The sequence below is a fragment of the Protomyctophum bolini genome (genome assembly GCF_963924005.1).
Source record: "Protomyctophum bolini genome assembly, chromosome: 10".
Lineage (NCBI taxonomy): Eukaryota > Metazoa > Chordata > Actinopteri > Myctophiformes > Myctophidae > Protomyctophum > Protomyctophum bolini.
In genome coordinates this window covers 35,468,884-35,491,111 of record NC_137871.1, presented here as the reverse complement: position 1 = coordinate 35,491,111, position 22,228 = coordinate 35,468,884, and the positions used below count along the sequence as shown (strand labels likewise).

At 45.4% G+C, this 22,228-nt stretch overlaps 1 protein-coding gene across 3 annotated transcripts in view; it reads right to left on the bottom strand.

Annotated features, from left to right (window-relative positions):
• ndst1b (N-deacetylase/N-sulfotransferase (heparan glucosaminyl) 1b) overlaps nt 1–22,228 on the bottom strand; it is an 81,896-nt gene that overhangs the window by 48,766 nt on the left and 10,902 nt on the right. The window contains exon 2 of one of the 3 annotated variants that reach the window (XM_080773636.1): nt 5,365–5,482. The exons of the other annotated variants lie outside the window; for them this stretch is intronic. The gene's annotated coding sequence lies outside the window, so the exon portion shown is untranslated. The remainder of the gene's footprint in view (nt 1–5,364; nt 5,483–22,228) is intronic. 3 annotated transcript variants of the gene reach the window in all.

Genomic DNA, 22,228 nt, shown 5'->3' with positions numbered 1-22,228 from the left:
CCGCCCCATCCATCCACACAGCTGCTGTGTGTCCAACCATGACACCTCACATCCACACACGGTGATTGGTTTACAGTGGGGGGGGGGCGACAAGCATCCACCATAATGCCTGCATAAAGTGTACAAAGTATAAATGGAACACAACGGTACCATTGAGACTTAAAGACTTCACATTGTTGACAGAGAGAGAGAGAGAGAGAGAGAGAGAGAGAGAGAGACACAAACACAAACACACAGAGAGAGAGACACAGAGAGAGAGAGAGAGAGAGAGAGAGAGAGAGAGAGAGACACCACAGGGAAGCAGAGCTATGCCTTGTCAGTTTGTCAATTCAAGGAAAGCCTGTCACGGTTATGGATTACATGCCACCGGTGGGCACACGCCTGTATGCCCACCTGTATGCCCACCGCTTGACACTTTAATGATGCATGTATGTGTCTGCACGTCCTGCATGCGTGTCTATGTATGTACTGTACAGCTTTGTATCAGTGCACGCGTGTGTGTGTGTGTGTGTGTGTGGTGTGTGTGTGTGGTGTGTGCATCAGGCGTATCGCATGTAAAATGTGCTTCATGGGGTTTATGGTGACAGCTTGTAGCTGAACCACACTAATGCTGGCAGCAGCTGCCATGTTAGGGTGGCAGACACTGCCTGGCACGGACTCTGTAGGACACACACACACACCACACACACACAGACACCACACACCACACACGCATCCATGAGCAGATTGAGCACACATACATATCACTCCACCGAGTCCACTCCACTAGTGCACACACACACACACACACACACACACACACACACACACACATCACTCCACCGAGTCCACTCCACTCCACTCGTGCACGTGCACACACACACACACACACACACACACACACACACACACACACAGGCGACATTACTTCAAATCAATATGACGATTTTAAACATTTGCCTCGATCACTATTCATTAATGAACAGTTGTTATTCGTGACGCGTTGCAGATTGGATATATTCCCTATTCTTGTACGGCACCATCATTGTACAATGAAGTATAATATTACAGGATTAATTGTGTCGATATACAATAAAAAAAATATATATTAAAACTTAAAACTTTTAAGCATTTCACTTATAGGTCAGTTATTGGTACTACATTTCGGTTTAAATATATTTACGTTTCATTGCCCTGACCTCCAACCCCCCCTCCACACACACACACACACACAGTCACACACACACACACACACACACACACACACACACAGTCACACTTCCTGCTGACTGGAACAACAGCTGTGGTGATGGAAGTGAGGGAACAGGAAAGCTGATCTAGGCCCAAGACCCCCCCAACCCCCCCACCCCACCCCCCCACCCCCCTGAACGGGAAACGTCCCGTCAGCCAATGAGATCAATACCCCTCCCCCCCACAGCCAGCCTGGGGGTTGTGGGCCGGTAAAGCTAACGAGTAGCACTTAAAGGCGAAGGGGATCACTATTGATTACGTAGGGTTAATAGGACCCTCTGCTAGGCCCAACGTAGCTTTTGTTGTGCAGCGATCTGAAGCAACGAGGCGTGACGCCATCAGAACGCTTAATTGATACAAATTGGTCACATGGTATAGATGCATGCGTATAGGATGCCTTGATGAAATGAAACGGTCCACGGTTAGAGAGCTTACATCCAATAGGATGCCTTGATGAAATGAAACGGTCCACGTTAGAGAGCTTACATCCAATAGGATGCCTTGATTAAATGAAACGGTCCACGGTTAGAGAGCTTACATCCAATAGGATGCCTTGATGAAATGAAACGGTCCACGGTTAGAGAGCTTACATCCAATAGGATGCCTTGATGAAATGAAACGGTCCACGGTTAGAGAGCTTACATCCAATAGGATGCCTTGATGAAATGAAACGGTCCACGGTTAGAGAGCTTACATCCAATAGGATGCCTTGATAAAATGAAACGGTCCACGGTTAGAGAGCTTACATCCAATAGGATGCCTTGATGAAATGAAACGGTCCACATTTAGAGAGCTTACATCCAGCAGCTCCCCAGACGGCTCACACTAAGAAACCCTAATGGATGTTGTTGGGCCCTCAGGAGAGAGGAAAAGAGAGAGTGCTCAGAGGTGGGAAAACGTACTTGCATGTGTTTCTTAACCCATTTAGGCGGCCTGACGTCGCAATTTACACAGTTTATATATGACATTGGCCGTCGACCCCCCATCTGAAAATATGTTGTTCCAGGGACCCTCCCAGTAGCAAAGATTTGAGTTAAAAAGAAGGTATATTCAAAAGATTTCAGGCACATTTGCACAATTACCACATACCTAACCTACCTACAGTACCTTGCAAAACTAAACAAGTGCCTTGAAGGACATTGCCGTGAGTGCTGGTTTTCTTCTGGTTTAAAAATGTCGTTCCTGACCGTGCACCCGGTAAAATGATTAAAGTGAGAGAGACGAGATGGAGTCGTGCATGATGCCTCCTATTAGAAAAGCACTACAGACTGTGCCACCGGGATGTAAAAGTATTGTTAATTGGAAATTCTCAATTAAAGTACAAATACCTCAAAACTGTACTTAAGTACAGTACTTAAAGGGCCACTATGTTTGGGAAACAAACATGTGGTCCAGGAAGGAAGTGTGACCAGTGTCCATGACATCACTGGCACTTTGAAATGCTTGCATGGCATCTTCAGCGGAATCCTCCGGATCCTTGGACACGCCCCCCAGCCACTAGTTGTATAGTTTTACTGAGGTTAGGGTTAAGGTTAGGCTTAGGGTTAAGGTTAGGCTTAGGTATAGTTTTACTGAGGTTAGGGTTAAGGTTAGGCTTAGGTATAGTTTTACTGAGGTTAGGGTTAAGGTTAGGCTTAGGTATAGTTTTACTGAGGTTAGGGTTAAGGTTAGGCTTAGGTATAGTTTTACTGAGGTTAGGGTTAAGGTTAGGCTTAGGTATAGTTTTACTGAGGTTAGGGTTAAGGTTAGGCTTAGGTATAGTTTTACTGAGGTTAGGGTTAAGGTTAGGCTTAGGTATAGTTTTACTGAGGTTAGGGTTAAGGTTAGGCTTAGGTATAGTTTTACTGAGGTTAGGGTTAAGGTTAGGCTTAGGTATAGTTTTACTGAGGTTAGGGTTAAGGTTAGGCTTAGGTATAGTTTTACTGAGGTTAGGGTTAAGGTTAGGCTTAGGTATAGTTTTACTGAGGTTAGGGTTAAGGTTAGGCTTAGGTATAGTTTTACTGAGGTTAGGGTTAAGGTTAGGCTTAGGTATAGTTTTACTGAGGTTAGGGTTAAGGTTAGGCTTAGGTATAGTTTTACTGAGGTTAGGGTTAAGGTTAGGCTTACACACACACACACACACACACACACACACACACACACACACACACACACACACATCACTCCACCGAGTCCACTCCACTCCACTCGTGCACGTGCACACACACACACACACACACACACACACACAGGCGACATTACTTCAAATCAATATGACGATTTTAAACATTTGCCTCGATCACTATTCATTAATGAACAGTTGTTATTCGTGACGCGTTGCAGATTGGATATATTCCCTATTCTTGTACGGCACCATCATTGTACAATGAAGTATAATATTACAGGATTAATTGTGTCGATATACAATAAAAAAAATATATATTAAAACTTAAAACTTTTAAGCATTTCACTTATAGGTCAGTTATTGGTACTACATTTCGGTTTAAATATATTTACGTTTCATTGCCCTGACCTCCAACCCCCCCTCCACACACACACACACACACAGTCACACACACACACACACACACACACACACACACACACAGTCACACTTCCTGCTGACTGGAACAACAGCTGTGGTGATGGAAGTGAGGGAACAGGAAAGCTGATCTAGGCCCAAGACCCCCCCAACCCCCCCACCCCACCCCCCCACCCCCCTGAACGGTGGTCCACGGTTAGAGAGCTTACATCCAATAGGATGCCTTGATGAAATGAAACGGTCCACGGTTAGAGAGCTTACATCCAATAGGATGCCTTGATGAAATGAAACGGTCCACGGTTAGAGAGCTTACATCCAATAGGATGCCTTGATGAAATGAAACGGTCCACGGTTAGAGAGCTTACATCCAATAGGATGCCTTGATAAAATGAAACGGTCCACGGTTAGAGAGCTTACATCCAATAGGATGCCTTGATGAAATGAAACGGTCCACATTTAGAGAGCTTACATCCAGCAGCTCCCCAGACGGCTCACACTAAGAAACCCTAATGGATGTTGTTGGGCCCTCAGGAGAGAGGAAAAGAGAGAGTGCTCAGAGGTGGGAAAACGTACTTGCATGTGTTTCTTAACCCATTTAGGCGGCCTGACGTCGCAATTTACACAGTTTATATATGACATTGGCCGTCGACCCCCCATCTGAAAATATGTTGTTCCAGGGACCCTCCCAGTAGCAAAGATTTGAGTTAAAAAGAAGGTATATTCAAAAGATTTCAGGCACATTTGCACAATTACCACATACCTAACCTACCTACAGTACCTTGCAAAACTAAACAAGTGCCTTGAAGGACATTGCCGTGAGTGCTGGTTTTCTTCTGGTTTAAAAATGTCGTTCCTGACCGTGCACCCGGTAAAATGATTAAAGTGAGAGAGACGAGATGGAGTCGTGCATGATGCCTCCTATTAGAAAAGCACTACAGACTGTACCACCGGGATGTAAAAGTATTGTTAATTGGAAATTCTCAATTAAAGTACAAATACCTCAAAACTGTACTTAAGTACAGTACTTAAAGGGCCACTATGTTTGGGAAACAAACATGTGGTCCAGGAAGGAAGTGTGACCAGTGTCCATGACATCACTGGCACTTTGAAATGCTTGCATGGCATCTTCAGCGGAATCCTCCGGATCCTTGGACACGCCCCCCAGCCACTAGTTGTATAGTTTTACTGAGGTTAGGGTTAAGGTTAGGCTTAGGGTTAAGGTTAGGCTTAGGTATAGTTTTACTGAGGTTAGGGTTAAGGTTAGGCTTAGGTATAGTTTTACTGAGGTTAGGGTTAAGGTTAGGCTTAGGTATAGTTTTACTGAGGTTAGGGTTAAGGTTAGGCTTAGGTATAGTTTTACTGAGGTTAGGGTTAAGGTTAGGCTTAGGTATAGTTTTACTGAGGTTAGGGTTAAGGTTAGGTTTAGGTATAGTTTTACTGAGGTTAGGGTTAAGGTTATAGGCTTAGGTATAGTTTTACTGAGGTTAGGGTTAGGCTTAGGTATAGTTTTACTGAGGTTAGTTTTTTTTATTTTTTTTTATCCCATGATTTGCAACCCATTTTTTCACCAAGTGTCAATTATCTAATGTAATCCTGGGCTACACTTCCTCTACCTCATGCTTCCTTCTATGCATGGCCGGACGTAGCGCGTGGAAGGAACACGTTATTCAGACCAGGTCCTTTCCCCTCCATCAGGCTGGCTAGGGGGAGGTAGTTTAGAGACCATGATTACTGCATGGGGAGAACATGTCTGAGGTTAGGGTTAAGGTTAAGGTTAGGTATAGTTTTACTGAGGTTAGGTTTAGGCTGTCAATCACACAGCGACTGACCAATCACAGCGCACCATCTACTCAAACACGCTGAAGATCCCATGCTCGCCTTTGAAATACTAAAATATCTAAAAACACGTAAAAACCCCCAAGAAAGTGTTTCTTGCCTCCCCAAACATATAATCTAAATAAGATCTGGTCTCCCAAACATCATTAAAATAAGATCTAAAGTGGGCCCTGTAAGTAAACATACTTTCCACCACTGGTTGGACCCTCAAGAGAACAAAGTGTGCACTAGTGTTGGTGCCACAGTGAATCAGAACAAAGTGTGCACTAGTGTTGGTGCCACAGTGAATCAGAACAAAGTGTGCACTAGTGTTGGTGCCACAGTGAATCAGAACAAAGTGTGCACTAGTGTTGGTGCCACAGTGAATCAGAACAAAGTGTGCACTAGTGTTGGTGCCACAGTGAATCAGAACAAAGTGTGCACTAGTGTTGGTGCCACAGTGAATCAGAACAAAGTGTGCACTAGTGTTGGTGCCACAGTGAATCAGAACAAAGTGTGCACTAGTGTTGGTGCCACAGTGAATCAGAACAAAGTGTGCACTAGCGTCGGTGCCACAGTGAATCAGTGCACGGTGGGCTTGACAGGCGGGAAACAAAACAATAAACCGCTAAATCTTTAATTTGCACTCCAAAAATACTGTGTACGAACTAGCCATGTTCAGAATGCCACCACACAAGAACACACAACACATCTTCGCTCCCAAATCAATTATTCAACACGAGGCCTCTTCGAGGCCTTCAATAATGCAGCGATGTCGGCGATAACAATGGCGTTAACAAGGAGACCGGAAGGGGCGTGGCAACAGGATGCGTGTGTGCGTGTTTTATCCCATTTTAGGCGGGAACCCCTTTTGGTGTTAGCATTACGTTATGCTTTAGCTATTTAAAAATAGCAGATCTACAAGCTCATATAGCGCGCCACCGAGTGGCGCGCTATACGAGCTTGTAGGTCTGCTATTTTTGAAAAATCAAAGAACCACTGACATAGAAACATAGCTTTTTCAGAAAACTGTCATTTTCAAACAGACATTTTTAGAATCTGATCTCAGGTGAGAATGGGTTAAGCCTTCCAGGTAAAGGTGGTAGAGGAAGTGTGCGCACGTGTTGGTGCATGTGTGTGTGGTTTAAGCCTTCCAGGTAGAGGGTGTGTGTGTGTGTGGGGGGGGGGGGGGATTGTCCTGCTGTCATTTTGTGATGTGTGAGTGATCAGAGATCAAAGGGTTAACTGCAACTCTGGCCTATGGCCCTGCTGCACGTACATTATTCAACAGCTTACTGAGGGTAGAGAGAGAGAGAGATTTCTTATTTTATTTTCAAGACGACCGCTTTATTGAAACCTAGTTTTTCAAAGCCACATTTTGCAGTACAAGAAAAACATGACAGTCAGATGATTGCATCTAACCACAGGATACCCATTATATTATTATACACATTTAAAATCGCAGCAGCAGAGAGAGAGAGAGAGAGAGAGAGAGAGAGAGAGACACAGACAGACAGAGACACAGACAGACAGACAGACAGACAGAGGATAGCTGCAAATAAAGAACGGCTGGATAAAGAGAGGCGTTGAGAAGACATGGATATGGAGAGAGATGGTGGAGGGGGAAACACTGTTGTAACCCAATGCTATATCTGAGGGATTGTTCCTTTAACTGGGTGATGGGCTGAGCACGCTGGCGAGGAGTATCATGGGATCGTTTTTCTTGGGTTTACTTTCAGTTCTGGTGTAGAGGGAAGTGGTCGCTCTACTTTCAGTTCTGGTGTAGGGAAGCGGTCGCTCTAAAATAGAGGAAGTCATACATATTTTTGGTTGTTACTACAGACGGATGATACAGAAGTTGAACCCTTGGCTGATGACGTTTGTTTTGTTGAATCATTTTTTTTGAGGGCCGCTGCCATGCTAGGCCCACCTATATTCAGCTAATGTAGATTATGTAGATTTCGTCTTACACAAAGCATAGAGAGAAAGCACGAGGATTACTCCGGAGAGGAGGGACACGGTGGTGGTTATACTGCGTGACTGAGAGGAAAGGCTTAGGGAGAGAAGATGGAGAAAGATGGAGAGAAAGACTGCAGGCAGAGGGGAGGAGGATACTGGGAGACAGACAGGTGGACAGTGGGAGACAGACAGGTGGAGGAGAGTGGGACACAGACAGGTGGAAGAGAGTGGAAGAGAGTTGGACAAAGCCAACTCGGATCGTGACAAATCATGACAATGAACACAATATTTTGGGCCGATCAAATCATTAGAAAGAAGAAAATAAAGGCAGGAGACAACACTATTCGTTTTGTTTTTCTTCTTATAAATTATTTGGGACCATTATATATTATATCGGACCAAAACATTGTGTTCATCGTCATGATTTGTCACGATCCGAGTTGGCTTTGTCCGCGGCGTAACGGTCTTTAAATAAATACTTTAAGAAATGCCTATGGGAAAAATGCATTGGGATTTATTTCCTGGGCCACTCGTTGTTCTGAAAGGGGGAGGGACTGCGACGCTCTATAGGATACAAACTCACACAGAAAGGCCCTTTGACCAACCCCACTTATTATTAGGGTATGGGCACTGATGACACAGAGGAGAGAACACGCCCACAGCGTCCCCGGGAGGAATCAAACCCGGGACCATCTAGCTGTGATGCGACAGTGCTACCCACTGCTCCACCGCACCCTCCTGATTCAGTCAATTTCTTAACTAACCCATAAAAATGTGTCTGCGACCCACAAATGGGTCTCGACCCAGTGCTTGGGAAACAGTGGTGTGTGTGTGTGTGTCTGTCAGTCCGGATGCTAAACTATAAAAACACTGGACCAGACATCTCGTCCATGCTGCCAGTAGTAGTAGCAGGCCGAGGAACTATTAGGAAGTAACTCCCTGCATTCACTTTCTTTTTCAAATCTTGTGAATATAATATGTTTACTTTTATATGAGTGATGTCAGATTGTCGATGCCGTTATATTAGAGCACTTTTGTGTTATTCAGACAAATACATTATTCATACACACGGACGGACGGCGAAAAATTCAATATACTTTAACACAAGAGAAGAGTGAGAGTGGAATGTAGAGATAAAAGGGGAGGCAGAGTGACGGAGCGAGAGAGCAAGATGGAGAGCAAGATCTAGAGAGAGAGAGAGAGAGAGAGAGTTGAGCGAGCGATCCGAGAAGAACCGAAAAAGCAACCCATTTATCGACAGGATGAGTGCTCATTGGACGGTGAAATGATCTCCCACCCCAAATCAGAACATATGCACACGTCACGTACACACACACACACACACACACACACACACACAAATATACATCAGATGAGAATCGACAGACATGTTGTTTTTTTGGGAGCGCTCGCTCCGTTCCTAGTGCCAGACTGACCGCACAGCTCACCCAGTTGGAGCCTTTGTTCATTAATTGATTGGCCTCCCCCACTGGGCCTCCGTAACTAGGTTATCCCCCCCAACCCCCCCTTAGTGAAAAAAGGCCGAGGACAGATAGGAGACTCCAGGGCAGGAATCTGGGTGTTAATATAACTAATGGAGTGAGGCCGACAGTTACTTTATTGAAATCACCCTCATGTAATTAGAGCGAGCAGCAGCTGATGACAGGAAGGAAGGAAGGAAGGAAGTATGGAAGGAAATAAGGGTGGGATGCCATTAACGCAAGGGTGATGTCATCCTTGTATTGAATGGATGGGTGAGGCCACAGGAGAGGTGAAGTTAGAGGAGAGAGAGAGAGAGAGAAGGCCGATACATCCATCGGTTTAGCCCCATACGTCGGCCATTGTGTGTCTTTGGCAATTATTCAGCTCTTAAAACATTTGCCACTTTCACACAACCACCCTATGTTGGGCAGGTCATTGTAGGCATTATTAGGAAAATGTCATTCTTTTTTTAATGTAAATGTCAGCTCTTATCATCATACGTCAGGCAGCCAATCAAATCATCACATTCCGTGCTAGTACAAATACACAGGCGCTAGCCCCACACACACACACACACACACACACACACACACACACACAGCATCGGACCCAGAAATCTGCTCAAGCTTTGAGACGTTGTATAACAACTAGGACAGACAAACATCTTGTTCTGCGTAGCTCGCCCTGTTCAATGTCGCCCCTCGTCTGTCTGCTGAAGGAGATCAGGGCTATCTCTAATACCAAAACGGTGGCATCTCCCGGCAGGACACAGCGAGGTCGTATGACATCACCACCCGTTCTGCTTAGCGACGCGTGGCCGTGCACTCCCGGTCTTTAGGAGGCTGCAGTCAGTAGAAGCACTCGACACGCCTTGATCAATCCCAAGTATGGGATGGGAATTATTCCATTCATTCATTAGCCCTTTCATGACGGGACCCCCTTTTGGAGCATTATGTCATGCTTTAGCTATTGAAAAATAGCAGATCTACAAGCTCATAGCGCGGCACTCAGTGCAAATGTGGCGCAAATCTTTGTATATGTATTCTTTCAGAGCGAACGTTTTTAACTCAAATCTTTGAATATGTATTCTTTCAGAGCGAACGTTTTTAACTCAAATCTTTGAATATGTATTATTTCAGAATGAACGTTTTTTACTCAAATCTTTGCTTCTGGGGAGGTCCCTGGAACATCACTCAGAAGACTTTTTTTTATTGCGACGTCAGGCCTAAATGGGTTAATCGATACGTTTTGCTAACCTTAATCAAATATTTATTTGACTATTTCAGATACAAGGACAGGCAATGGCATCTTTGTGTAAGGAATAAAATTGAATGAAAAGTGCACTGTCTTGTCACATCACATGCAAAATCAGAGTCGTTGCTGTGTTGCTTTTATTTTTTTTAACTGGCCTACATGCAAAACAGCATTACATCTACAGAAAACAGCCGAATGATGGAACCGCAGAATGAATGATAAATTGTTAACTGTTAAGTCTAATTGAATAATCTATTAACGACGATTAACTAACAGTTTGACTGTATAACCCGTGTTGTTTCACGCCATTTAATCCATGTTCTTGCCCTGCGTAATACGTTAAACCTGCTATTTGTTTTATGTGTTTAATTAGCCGCTTTTTAATAATTAAAAAGACCTGGTGACGAAACCGGAAATCTACCCGTGCATTTGCAATGGGCTGCAAAGGCTTCTGGGGAAATGAGTTCAATGCAAGTGAACGGTGGTTTTGACTGGGGTTGTTGTTCCGCATCGAGACAGTGGATTATCTTTCAGTTCGACAACAAGCCATGGGACTATATTCAGGGGGATTTTCATGGATCAAAAAGGCACAAATACTTCGGCGTATTCTCCAAAGGTAATTAAACAATCCCTGGCGGCCTCGGTATGTGTCATATATTAATATAAAGCCCTCAAAGTGCTAACATCGAGGGTTAGAATGAAGGCCACCCCACCACCACCACCACCACCAATCAGTCCTATTGGAAACAGACCCGACAGGACAGAGAGATGCCCTGCTGTCTCCTGGGTGTCTGCGGTCTTCTACTCAGGCGCTCAACAGCTGAGTCAACGGAGGGGCCTCAGTGGTCAGTGCATACCTCAGAGGACACAAGTTTCCACCATATATCCTCCCGTCAGGTGACAGAACCCAGCAGTCTGCCATAACCTGAGAGGGACACGATAGGACCGCTAGTGGCTAACGTGACTTCACTGGCACCATTGTGGATAATATGAGGACTCTCATGTACAGCTGTCAATATGGGGGGGGGGGGGGGGGGTTAGTCGTGGTATGCACTTTGTTAATGACAAATAGGGTGGAAGTCAAAACTCAAAACGACTAAAGTGAGGCCTTTTGTGATATGACACTATGCATTTTTGCCAGGTGCAGAAGCAGCCTGGCCTATATATTTGCACGCACCACTACCGACAACCGTAAAGACAACTCTAAACATGACCAATGGGAGTCTGAAGTCTGAACGGCATAAAAATCCATACTCTGAACACCGCAATGCGGAGCGTGTGACAACAACAGCAGCTGTTAGGAGCTAACTGGAGCTACAGGAAAACACAGCCATGACGAAACACAGTGAGTGAACCCACAAAAGAACGTCGGAAAAACGAACGAAAACTACAAGAGCTTGTTGCACCTGGCAGTTACGACCGAGTCATTTTCTTGTTTTCTCCAGTACTCCCAAAACTCCAGCCACCCCCCCCCCCCCCAGTCCCAATAGCAGCTCCAAATGCAATCTCTAAATTATATTAGCATGTAATCCGCCAGCACCGGAGACATAATAAATTATGGGAGCCGATGCTCTGAGGCTTCAGACCAAGTGTTGACCCCCCTCCCCTCCCCTCCCCCAACAGATCACTGCCAGGTCATATAAGGACAGACCGTGGTTTATGTTACTGCCAGAGGGAGACAGACAGCAGTGAAAAGGCTAGGAATGGAAATCAGATAGTATTTATTATGAGAGATGGACATTATGGACCTAAGATCTCTAATTTCATAAAATAATATACTTTAAATCTGGCCAAAGAATGAGCTGGACCAGGTATTTGGAGCTGTTCAATGTTATGCTACAGGTATGCAACTGTACTTGACTCTTGTCAAGTACAGTTGCATCTTTTAAGAAATATGGTACATGTGTAAACAAATACACGTGTACACAATTAATATAACATTTTAAAAAGTCCCATAATTGAAACGACTTATCTAACTTTTCAGTGAACACGTTGAGGACAGACTGGACAGAATACAGTGGAAGCCACAGGAAAGGACCAGCAGACGAAATAATTTTAACTGAACCTGTAAAGCTGAGCCTGTATACAGCTGAATGAGTCACAAATATAGTTTGGTTTCCTACACCTAAGGTGGACAGTGTAAATGGTGCATTTATTTATTTATATAGCACTTTTATCCAAGGCGTTTTACATACTGTAGATTGTGCATTACATTCATTCATTCACACGCACGCACGCACGCACGCACGCACGCATGATGGCGGAGGAAACCTTGCAAGGCACCAACCTGCACATTGGGAGCAAAGGGATTCTTGGGAGTCTTGCTCAAGGACACTTCGAAACCAACTTTGGAGGAGCCCGGGTTCGAACTGGGAACCTTCCCGTTGCCGTGCGACCACTCCTCCCCTGAGCCACTGCTGCCCCTCTGCTGGTGTCATGCTTCCTCTCTCAGTCACCGTCAACACAAGGTCAGGGATGTGCGTTTACAACATGCTACGACAGTGTGTTGTTGACCCGAGACCCGGTGACGACATGCTGTGAATTTGGCCAGCAGTCGCTTTGAGTGGCAGTTCTGCCTTGTGTGTGACTTCTGCCATGCGTTCTTGAAACCCTGGTTAATGTAACCCCAACCTTATAATCCTAACCTTTACCTCAGTAAAGGCTAGGCCTAAACCTAGCCTTAATCCTAACCTCCCAAAAAATATGAATTAGCCAGGTGCAATGGTCTAAGATATGAGAACATTTATCTTTGTTATTCATGATACCAATGGAAGTAGTAATACAACAGCTGCATCTGTCTGACTGTTCTCTGCATAGAACCATGCAAGAATGGATAAATGGTAAATGGTGCATTTATATAGCGCCTTTATCCAAGGCGCTTTACATTCACCCATTCATACACCGATTGCGGCAGAAGCCATGCGAGGTACCAACCAGCACATCGGGAGCAATTTGGGGTTCAGTGTCTTGCCCAAGGACACTTCGCCATGTAGACAGGAGGTGCCGGGTTTCGAACCGCCGACCCATGGATCATTGGACGACCTGCTCTACCTCCTGAGCCACAGTCGATACAACAGGTACTGCACTGACATCCATGGGGTACTAATTAAATACTGTGCATAACTAGAGAGGCACATGCATTCTTAACGAGCAGCGTTCCCAAAAGGGGCATTAAAATTTTAATTTGATTCTGCAACAGTTGAGCAGTTACAATAGCAGGTAAACTAATGAATACAAATTGCACCTGCCGAATAATCATGATTCGTCATCCCCTCGCACAGTGGTTCCCAAACTGTGGCGCACGAGCGCCTTTTAGGGGGTGCATGACATCATGAAAAGGCTAATGGTGGTGCTATAGGTGTCATTTTAAATATATGAACATATACGCCAATAATGACAAGTATATGTAGAATATATGCTGCATACAAGCCTTATATCATGTGTATATGAAATATTATAATCATCATCATTTTTTGACCACGGTCGAGATCATGGATTCCACAATGCTATGCCAGACTTCCCGGTCCTTCATTGCCACCCCCAGTTCCTGCCTGCTGAAGCACCGGTCCTTCATTGCCACCCCCAGTTCCTGCCTACTGAAGCCTGTGTCCCTAGCGATGACATCAGGGAACGACAGCCTTCTACCTCTGGTCCGCCCTGAGGCAGGACCCCAGAGAAGAAGGGATGATATAACCTCATTGTCAGCTCTGTAGCAGTGGCCTGCAAACTGCGCTCTTCTGGATTGAAATATTTTATATAATATATATCTCGAATATAGCTTATATATGTCGACATATATGTATGTAGAGAAATACTATATAATATGCAGCCGGTCAATGTCGAATAATATGTCACATAGGCCTATATGTTCCTATATTTCCGTTCCATCTAGGGGGGTGCGTCAGCTAGGTCTGGAGGTAACGGGGGCTTCACGGGCCAAAACGTTAGTGAACCGCTGCCCTAGCACCGCCTGTGGTTGCAGTTTGAGAGCCATTTATAACATCTGTATCGGTTTAACACTGGGCAAAACACTGCCTGATTAAACAAACTGGCCTAGTATATTTTCGCATCGGGACTTTTTGACTCTTGCCGTGGCCAGCAGCTATGCATTTTTCATCTTCTTTTTAATGAATTCCTCTCTATAAAAAAAAAGAAAACAGCAATTTGCTAGAAGTCTTTATTTATCTTGGGCGTTCCAGGAAGTCGATTCAACTTGAAAATTCTCTTCACTAATCTTCGAACGACGACTATTATTGACTGGAAAAAACAACATCAACAAAGTAAGAAAAATGAAAATGCTCATCCCTCGAGGCCGACAGACAACCCATTTGGCTTATTTACAGCGTCCAGCCGTCCACCGTCCTGAATGTCCTTTGAATTTGATTCCACTTCAAGTGTGATTTGTAGGCTCTAATGAGCTTAACCCGTTCTGACCTGAGATCAGATTCTAGAAATGTCTTCTACATCCTGACAGTTTTCCATTCTGACCCGAGATCAGATTCTAAAAATGTCTTCTACGTCAGTCGTTCTTTCTTCGATTTTTCAAAAATAGCAGACCTACAAGTTCGTAGCACGCCACTCAGTGGCGCACTATGAGCTTGTAGATCTGCAATTTTTCAATAGCTAAAGCATAACACGATGCTAACACCAAAAGGGGTTCCCGCCCAGAATTGGTTAAGAGGTTTCAAGTCGTCCATTGTCATTAAGCTGCAAACCTTGATCTCCACAAGAGAGCGACATCGAGGATAATCTACTCATAAATTAGTAAAGATAAAAATGCTATAATTCCCCCCCCCCCCTTTTCCCCTGTTTCTCCTTCACTACATCTCACTTCACCCCATTCCTCTCCTGCTCGCACATGGAAGCACGCACAGATCTAATTAGCCGTGCCATATCCCTTGATGACTCTGCTGTTTCCTGTCACACCAGCAAGATTAACCACTGCAGCAGCAGCAGCAGCAGCACTATACCACCACCACCAGCCCCCCCAACATCTGCACAATTAGGCAGAGAATGAAACGTGTGCCATGTTGTCACATCCCCCGGCTTCATTAGGACACACAGGAGAGACGACTCCACGACAGACAAGCCGCCGCCGCCGCCGCATCTGCAAGTCGGGGAGCGACCGAGCAGGTGTTTGTGAAGCCCTGCAGAACCGTCGTCATGGGACGCGCTTTAGGAGAAGTCACGTGATCACATAATAGAATACAGCCGGGCCTTATTGTAGGCAGGCAGGGGGGGGGGGGGGTCACAACCTTCACTAACCTCGTCGTCTGCATTAGCATTTTATCCATAGAGCTACACTTGGGGTTTCATTCGTTGTTCCGGTGCTAAATACCTTAATTTTTTTCCCATTTTATATAACCCTGAACTTTTAAGAGGACTGTTCATAAGGGGCTATTGAGGATTACTTCATGCATTCTTATTTTTACAGGCTTGAATGTTAACGCCACCCATGGGGGGAGGGGGGGTTCATTTCACCCCGGCCGGCACAGACTAGTACTAAACTAAATCAGACAGAACGTCCTTCAGAAGGGTATCTGAGCCACTGCAAATATCTTTTAATGAGGAAACAAAACGTAAAACCACCACTGCAAAAATAATAAAACCATATAGCCCTATGTGACATATATTTCGTCAATTCTTACACACAGAATCACCTGCAGTGCACAGACAGCCCAACATGAACATACATGACTACCGTAATTTTCACCATCTTCCTCCTAAAAAAGCTCTGTTTGGGGCAGGCATAGAAAGCCCTGTTATGTTGCTGGGCTGGCGTGAGAAAAGAAACTACACAGATGGAGGCGTTTACTTTCAATGATCAGAATAAAGGCTGTCGACTGACATAACATATTACGGCTTGGTGGAGAACATCTGTGGACTCTCACAGAGGACCGTCAAGCAGAGGGTAAACGACAAGCTTCCTACCCCACCCCTCCTTAAAAACATTCACTTTGAAAGAGTATATATTCAAAGATTTGCGCCACATTTTTACGATTTTTCAAAAATAGCAGACCTACAAGCTCGTATGAGCTTGTAGATCTGCTATTTTTCAATAGCTATATTATAACATAATGTTTTAAAACACCAAAAGGGGTTCCCGCCCAGAATGGGTTAGCCAAGCCTGTCAATCACATAAATCACGCTGGCGACTCTAGGATTGAGACGGTGGATGAAGGAGCAGGCAGCGTGCCACGCGGAAATAGATTTCGGGGCACTTTATGGTGACAGACCCGGTGACGAGAAGAGAAGAGTTACAGGTCTCAAGATAAACCATCGACAAATGCTCCGTTAAATCGAGATGGTTTTTCTAAAATAGCTGCAGTAGTGCCAGTGGGTAATTGTCAGTAGATTCTAGATTGTATGCATGCAGCACACGTTAGAAAAAAAGACCTTTCAACCGAGAACAAAAAACAGATGGATGGTCTCTGAGGAAAGTCAGACGGTTACAGTCAGGAACAACTGCAAGAACAAAGCTAAAACAAAGACAATAGAACAATATAGAACAGAGTGGGGCTGCACACACACACACACACACACACACACACACACACACACACACAAAATACAACACAACACAGACTACAGCCTAGCACAGCAGCACAACACAACACAGACTGCAGCCCAACACAGCACAACACAGACTACAGCCAAGCCCAGCACAGCACAGCACAGCACAACACAACACAGACTACAGCCCTGCACAGACTACAGGCCAGCACAACACAACACAACGGGCACTAATTGTGTTGTTCGGCAGCACTAACCATGCCGTATCCCAGCAGGCATTGCATGATGAATGACTACAGCCCACATGCCTCCTCCTTTTCACAACATGCTCTCCCTCCTCTCTCTCTCCCTCCATTGGTCTCCTCTTCTCTGCCACCACTGGTGGTAGGCCTCCTCCTTCCCTCCCTTTCTGCCGTCACCATGCCCCCCCCCCCCCCCCCCTATCCCCCTTCACCCAAACCACACACACCATTCAGCCGCTGACATCTCCCACAAGATTAATTTGCATTCAGTGCACTTAGGCCTCGTATTGTGCTCCGACACAATGACACACGTTACAGTGAACAGCATACCTAGTATTAAACGTATAGCCTCCTATAGCTGGAGGGCAGGTGGGTTGTTTTTTTTGTCAGATATTATTATTATTATGATAGATAGAATGCAAACGTTAAGACTGAAGAGTGAAACCTGGTGGAGAGAGAGAGAGAGAGAGAGAGAGAGAGAGAGGGGCATCAGAGGATGACTGATCAGAGTCATTACAGGAACAGTTAGATAACCTAAACCTCCATTAATGATTCACTAGTAGCAAACTAATAAACTGGGTCAGATTGTAGTAGCAGTAGTGTGTGTGTGTGTGTGTGTGTGTGTGTGTGTGTGTGTGTGTGTGTGTGGAGAGACCTTTACATTTAGGCTGTGCAAGTAGGAACAGCAGGGGGTATTTTGGAGAGCGTATTGCAAGGCCTATTTTTCATACTCCAGTTTTAGGTGAAAAGTTGACCACCGAAAACTACAACATGACGTCACTCCGCGGCAGTGGTGACAGCGCTTCACCGCTTCACCGTTTCGGTGGTCACCTGACCTTTTATCATCTAGAACTGGAGTATGATGAATAGACCTTAAATCAGCAAATGAGAGAAAATGATAGTTTGCCAAAGAATAAAGATCATTATAGAGTTGTACAGGTAGGCCCTGAGGCAAGAGGCCGGCAATGCATGAGCAATGGGCTCTTCATGGGTCCCCACTTCCCACCCTACTCCTTCTCTTATTCTGTCCTCGTCTACCTGCGCCAGGGAAAAAAGAGAGACTAAATTTAATTTGCCACGCTGTGTGCAGCCATCGCTTCCACTGGCCCGGAGGGGGGGGGAGCGAAATGGATTCTGGAATCTGAAAAAGATGACTTGGATAAAGAAATACAGAGAGGGCATACTCTGGAGAGAGAAGGTGTCAGAGACAATAACACATGAGGGTGGGCAGAGAGAAAAAATACATGGGAGGAGAGTTTGTGAGGCTCTGGGGGTACGGATGAGTGAGGGGGGCTGACCAGGGTACCGATGGGGGCCAGATATCAACTATATGGCTGCATTACAGCAGCTACGCACGAGCTCCGGCCGTCTGTGCAGCCGGGCCACAGGGTTAGTCAAACAATCTCAGAGATCAGACTGAGTGGCGATAGATAGATAGCAGCTACTGCAGAAAAGGAAGGACATCCATTCCCATGGCCCAGGGGGGCTAACGACACCATTACCTCACCGTGCTGCACTGCCCTTATGGGACATAAGGGACCGTTCATGGTATAACAGCACGTAGGTCTGTGTGTGTGTAGAGGAGGGGGGGGCAAAGAGTACGATCACAGCAGAGATGACCCCTAGAATAGGTGGCAGAGAATTGGAAAGCAATGTTTGGAGAAAGGCAGCCATTGATTGGAGATCTGGTCTCAGATACATATAGGGCAGCGGTCCCCAGACTGTTTCCTCCGGACCTAGAGCTGACGCCGTCGTGTTTGCCCGAAAATGATACATTTTTAACATGATTATGGTAAATAAATCACAGAACGTCACTGCACTGAGAGACAGGCCAGCTGCTGTATGTATACTCCCCACAGCTGCTCTGTGCATCTCCTTACAACAGTGTTTTACCGGATTTTGCCGTTTGTGTTAAACAACGCCATAAAACCACCATTACCCTTTTCATGTCACGCTCACACACCTCCTACAAGAGGTTCACACTGCACACACCACACTGTGGGAACCCCTGGCCTGAGGATGTTGGGGAACACACACACACACACACACACACACAGTATATGCCTACAAAAAAAAAACGTTTTCATAAACGCCTTTACTCGAGTCCTACTTTGCAGCCCTAATTGGCTGAAGGGATGGACAGGACAGACAAGAGGGGGGAAAGAAAGGGAAGGAATGCTGGGTGTAAAGAGCACCAGACTTGCTCAATCCTTTAACAGTGCGCCGTCGTGGGATATTTCTTGGCTCGGACCTCCTCCTCCTCCCTCCAGTTCCTGGTCTTCCTCCCCCTGTCCCACCACAGTACTACATGCATGGACCTCCGCCCCGGCCCATTGAGAGCCACTGAGGTCTGCTCTGGTCCAGCTGTGAGAGACCTGGGACCATTAACAAACGAAAACAAACAGGACTTCTGGCCAAGCACGCACACAACCCAGCAGCACACGCAGTACAGACACCTGTGGAACCATTCACCACAAAAATCCGGGCCACTTAACACTTCATAAAGGGAGGGGTGTGGGAGGCTGTGGCGTTGCGTTTGTGGGCTAGTGCAGTTCACCAAGGAGGGAACCCCTGTAGTTTAGTTCCTATACACCCAAACAACAGCCCCAAGCTCCTCTCTAGCCCATTGAGACCCAAGCTCCTCTCCTCTCTAGCCCATTCAGACCGGACACGAGATTTTACAAATCTTTCTATATATCAGTGTGGTGTTGTTCAAACCTTTTCATGTCAAGGACCCCCAGAATTATATGCATTTGGCCACCGACCCCCGTTTGATAACATGTTGTTCCAGGGACCCCCCAGAAGCAAAGAAACAATTACTGTGAAAGAATATATATATATTCAAAGATTTGCACACGTTTTCATGATTTTTCCAAAATAGCAGATCTAGAAGCTTATAGCTTGGCATTCGGTGCCATATTTTTCAATAGCTAAAAGTTTAAAATAATGGTTAAAAGTGAGGGGACACAGATGCGTCCCAGGTCCTAATGGGCTAGAGCAAATTCGTATGGCTCTACTAAAGCCAAACAATGGAGAAGTGGCCAGCCATGGCACCACCACCACCTGGCCATCACACCTGACCCCATTCTTACCGTAACAACAACACACTATAAATCAAACCCGTGTCTCAAAACAAGGCACATTCATCCTGCCGTCAACCTCATCCTGTCTATATTATGCCTCAGCTGTGCCTGTGTGGAACTCTTTGAGTTGGCGACACCTGTCTTACGCAGACAGGGGGACAGGCGGGACAGGCGTCACACACACACACACACACACACACACGCACACACCCCAAGCTGGCCAGACGTGGTCTTAGATCAGCAGAGGCGGTCAGCACCATTACACTTCTTTCCACTTCAGCAGTTCCAAATGGGGAAAAGCTATGGCATTATAGAATCCCAATGCCTTGATACAATATACTGAATTGCAATTGAGTTGACCCCCTAGCAAAGTGTTCACACACTCTCACACACACACACAGTGTAAATGTACTTTGTTACCGTCCCCTACTGTTTAGACGTAGCCGGGTCCATTTGCACGCAGCAATGCCTTGTTTACAGTTGGGCCCGGCCCACAAGCACTCGCAGATGGGAGCTGACTGAACGCCAGATGCCCTGCGTATAGGGTGGAGGGGTTGCACTGCTCTAGGGCACCGCAGGGCATTGCGGGCACAAGATGCCGTGCTCCAACTCCAACCCTAGCTCAGTCGCGCTGGGAACGAGCCATGATACTCTGGCCTGGTCCATTTCAAACTGTGTGTGACTAAGCTGATCCAAACACCAGAGACGAAAATAGACAAAAAGTGGGTATACCTCCGAGTCATCCTGTGTAGGTGTAGCATTCCTCCGTATGCTAAACAGATCAATGTCTCTCAAGACACACAAACACGTATACACTGTTTGGTAAACACGAGACTGTCTTCCTGACTGTATCAAGTCACAGCTGTGAATCTTACTTAACCTTCAAAGAGAAGACAACGGATTCGAAAGACACCTTTTTTCCCCAAGAGACCCATTTCCATCCGATGCCGTGTTCTTTATGTAAGAATAACACTGTAGGGATAAACTACCTCTACCAGACTACTGGAGTGTTCTTTATGTAAGAATAAGACAACACTGTAGGGATAAACTACCTCTACCAGACTGCTGGAGTTACTGTTCTTTATTTATTAATAAGACAACGCTGTAGGGATAAACTACCTCTACCAGACTGCTGGAGTTACTGTTCTTTATTTATTAATAAGACAACGCTGTAGGGATAAACTACCTCTACCAGACTGCTGGAGTTACTGTTCTTTATTTATTAATAAGACAACACTGTAGGGATAAACTACCTCTACCAGACTGCTGGAGTTACTGTTCTTTATTTATTAATAAGACAACACTGTAGGGATAAACTACCTCTACCAGACTGCTGGAGTTACTGTTCTTTATTTTTTAATAAGACAACACTGTAGAGATAAACTACCTCTACCAGACTGCTGGAGTGAGATTCCGTTGAATGTCCTGATAGTTAGAATTAAGCCTTGAAAAGACTAACCTGGTTATTAACTGAGATCAGATTCTAAAAATGTCTTCTACACCCTGACAGTTTTCTGAAAAAGCTATGTTTCTATGTCAGTCGTTCTTCGATTTACGCTGTGAGCTTGTAGATCTGCTATTTTTCAACAGCTAAAGCATAACATAATGCTAACAACAAAAGGGGTTCCAGCCCAAAATGGGTTAATGAGATATAGCTATATAGACCACCGTTTCCCCAAACAGTGGGCCGGGACCCATTTGTGGGTCACGGACCAATTGTCATGGGTCACGACTCGCATTTTCTTGTCCTACATTTTAAAACATGTAATTTCAAAAGGTTTTAAAGAATTTCATTAATTTTAAAACACACTCCCTGCCAGATTATATTAATTAATTAATTAATTGATTTTCCGGCGAAGCATTCACAGGGCTGTGAACCAGAAAGTGTGTTTTGCAAAAAATCGGCCTCTTGGTGGCGCTATAACGGGCCCATGTGAACAATTCTGGGCAAAGCTTCTGACAGCAGTGCCGGAGATTAGCTCGACCACAGACGGGACAGACGGACACTCTGACACACGGACGGAGGGACAGGGTGCAAAACATAGTCTCCCCCCCCCCCCCCCCCATGCCTTCTGGTGGAGACACACAGTGAGAATGAAAGTTACAGAGACACCAGTAGTACAAGCGTC